At 41.1% G+C, this 3,599-nt stretch overlaps 1 long non-coding RNA gene across 1 annotated transcript in view; it reads left to right on the top strand.

Moving 5' to 3' along the window:
• The window catches only part of LOC101856090, a 9,625-nt gene extending 7,477 nt beyond the window's left edge, over positions 1–2,148 (top strand). Inside the window, exon 4 of the long non-coding RNA XR_220340.3 lies at positions 1,766–2,148. This is a non-coding gene — a long non-coding RNA (uncharacterized LOC101856090). The remainder of the gene's footprint in view (positions 1–1,765) is intronic.
• The last annotated feature ends 1,451 nt before the right edge of the window (positions 2,149–3,599 follow it).

The following is a 3,599-nucleotide window of genomic DNA, read 5'->3' as shown; positions in this document are numbered from 1 at the left end:
TAATAATAATAATAATAATAATAATAATAATAATAATAATAATAATAATAATATAAACGCTGTTCGTCGAAGTTGTGGCTTTTAAAAACTGTAAAAAGCACTTGGGGTCTCTCGTGGCCTAGAGGTTAAAGTGTTGGCCTCTCATTTAAAGCTCCCAGGTTCGAATCCGGGTAGCGACCGGAAAATTGTCTTCTCTAAAATTGTCTCCTTTTACCTCCTTTCCTGCCCTCCTGCAATGTTCTGTCGTCTGCTTTCGTCTCCTCTTTCTCCTCGGCTGGGCTCCTGGCTCTTTCTGCTGCCTTTCTTTCTACTGCTACTCCTTGTCTCCTTCTTACTGCTGTCTATCAGCACCGGATCTTCTGGTAGGAAAGATCTACACCTAGCCTTCTCGGACAAGGGCGAAAAATCTCGGAGGGCCCGTGTGCAAGTTGCGCACGTTAAAGATCCCTTAGTGGTTTAAAATCGATAAGAGAGTAGGCTTCGGCCGCGACTTGGGTAAAATTCAAAATTTCTTACCTACTGAAAATGTTTAATGTGTCCTGCACGCTCATAAGACCTTATACAGTTGCGAGCGCCATAAAACACTTACCAAAACAAACAAACAGCACTTCTTCTAGATCTATGCTTTTTATATTTTTGCCTCTCGAGCCCTCCGCTGCTAAGCTTCTTTACGCGGCAATTAAATTTCCCACCTGCTTTTATTTATTCTCAAAAACAATTTCCTTTACCCGGAGAAACATTTTTTTAAGTGGTCTGTTTCCGCAGAGGTATATCTGAGTTTTGGAGAACGTTCGACTTAAAAAGATCAAACAGGAAAACGGGAAAAAGAAAGCTATGGCATCCGTTAAAAAAATAAAACGACACAGGAGCAATTTCTTTCTCGGATGAGAACTCTTTATGCCTCTACAGAGAATCTAGATTAAAAAATGCATCTGAAGGAATCCGACACAGAGCAGTCTAGGGATTTATTCTTTTACATGACTAAAATGAATAAGTAAAAGGTTAAGAACCGCAGCACTTAATCATAAATCTGGAAGTAGCTGCAGGAATTGTGTAGTTTGTCATTGTATCTATAGTGGCCACCGCGTTTATAGAAACGTTTCGAAGGATCGTTATACAGAATAACAGCACATCACAAGAAAAAGTCTGTTTGCGTCGAGTATGGCATATTCAGGTCGGAGTGAAGTTTTTAAAATTTTGCTTTATATCTTTGTCTCACCACCACTTGTTGTATAAAACTAACTGCGCGTAGATTGCGGAAGATGCCTTTTTGGGGAGTGACCCATGCCGTAACCCATTACTGTCCCTGTATGTATCACCAAAGATTATCTATTGCACATTTTCTGCCGTTGTTAGTGAGTTCAGGTTGAAAAAATCTCAATTTGTTAACACTGTGCTAAGGTGGGTGTGTCCTGGAGCCAGACACAATAACCGTAGCTAGAAAATAGAGCTCTGCACAGTGTTGACCAGCAATTTCGTGGGTGTAAAATTGTCTATATTGGCTTGATATTGTGTATTTGGTAAGTTTGATAAAATTTGCTTTGTATGTATAATTGTATGTTTTAGTATGTAAGGATGTAAGTATTTATATGTAGTCTATGTATGTCTGCCACTGTGCTGTATCCAAATTTTCCCAAGAAGATCAATAACGTGGAAGTTCCTTCCTTTTTTCTTTCTTTCTTTCTTTCTTTCTCTATATCCCAATATATCTACTGTTCACGAGCTGTATTCCCGCGTTTCACAGCTTGCCTGTGGTCTGTTTCAGGGTCACAACAGCGTGCGTGCGGGGATGTCACACCCAAGCCTCTTTGTTGTTCTTGTCGGAGGAAAGTAACATGTAAATAAGGAAAAAAAAGAACCTGGGGGGGGGGGGACTTGTAGTTCTGGAGGTTGTTTTGAGACAAAAGAGCCGATAGGAGAGAGAGAGAGAGAGAGAGAGAGAGAGAGAGAGAGAGAGAGAGAGAGAGAGAGAGAGAGAGAGAGAGAGAGAGAGAGAGAGAGAGAGAGAGAGAGAGAGTATGGGGTAGAAGGACTGACCAAAAGTCAAGAGAATGAAATTTGCAAATCAACTCGTATAAGAGAGAAAAAAATAGATGGAGAAGGAGGAAGAGAGATATGAGACACAGACAGGGGGTAGGAGGTGAGAGAGAGAGAGAGAGAGAGAGAGAGAGAGAGAGAGAGAGAGAGAGAGAGAGAGAGAGAGAGAGAGAGAGAGGGGGGGGGGTGAGGGGGTGAGTGAGAGAAGGGGTTGAAATGGGGAGAGGAGGGGTGGAGGGAGGAAGTGCGAATGATGGAGAGAAAAATACTTTTAGAGTCAAATCAGATTGATATTCATAAAATGGAAATTGGATATAATCTTTTAACAGAAGCAAAACAGCAAGGCAGATGGCAAATCAAACATCTTTAGAGAATCTGGAATAGAACCTTGAATGTTCTGACTCATCGCAGGTAAAACGCATACACTTATTCGAAGAAAATCACTTGCCTCTTAATTTATACTTTTCCTCAAAGGTTCTCTCCAAACAGAGTATTGACAGGAAATGTTTCAGTGCACCACAAATCCATTAAATATCTGCCGAAACCGTTCCTCATTGCTTTGTTTTATTATTATTATTAACGTATATGATCTATGTTGAATGTTATTCTCTTTATCAACTGGCGCACAAACAAGCAAAGAAAAAAACAAACAAAACAACAACAACAACAACAACAACAACAACAAACTGAAACGAGTTCCGTGTCCTTTTTGACTCTGAAAAATCTCGTTTATGAACGATCAAAAGAAAGATTTGAACCGTGGCCGTCGTATGTTGAGGCGGGCGTGCTAACACTCTTCTTGATTCACAACGTCGACGGCCGCTGTTACCCTTTTTTAAGGAAACTGTTTCAACAAACAGGTGGAGGCGTCCCCTTCAAGGCATTTTCCTACAAGGGTCTTAGGCGTCCGGAATAGCTTCTGAACTGTGCACGCAGACTATGTGAGTTCTATACCAAATTGGGAAGATATCTCATCTCTCTTTGTTGGGATGCTCCAACACCACCTTAGAGGTCCCGAAGGGTAGGATCCGAGTTCACGCCTCCTAAAAGATTTGAATTGAGATGACTGTGGTATAAAATATTTACTACAAAACCTTCTATACTTTTCGATAATTTTGTGTGTGTGTTTCTCTCTCCTCAACCTCCTCTCCTTGACGCACTTGTTTTTTGTTAAGATGGATTCATACTGGACTACGGTGAAGTCAACATCGTATTGATCTCCAAATGAGGCGTTATGAAACTTTTGAACTGTTAAGAAAACGTTTTCACCTTTCTCTAGCCTTTTGCCCCGATCCTATCGGAGATATACCAAAAGCAGTGTAAAAACTCACATCGTATCCATACCAAGCAGTGTAGGCGAATGGTGAAAAGTAGACGCACAATATATACGATTTAAAAAACAACAGCCAACCAAACAAACGAGAAATCACGCATAAATCCCACGGGTCGAGTGTGCCAGTATCGCCAGTATTCTAATTCTGTGGCAACATACAGGAGACGTTTGACGAGCGCGTTTCAGAGTCAGTGTCGTCAGTGCAAAGTCTTTGGTGGTGGTTGAGGTG

The sequence above is a fragment of the Aplysia californica genome, unplaced genomic scaffold (genome assembly GCF_000002075.1).
Source record: "Aplysia californica isolate F4 #8 unplaced genomic scaffold, AplCal3.0 scaffold00113, whole genome shotgun sequence".
Classification (NCBI taxonomy): domain Eukaryota; kingdom Metazoa; phylum Mollusca; class Gastropoda; order Aplysiida; family Aplysiidae; genus Aplysia; species Aplysia californica.
The sequence above is the reverse complement of the archived record's forward strand: the minus strand, read 5'-3'. Positions and strand labels throughout refer to the sequence as shown.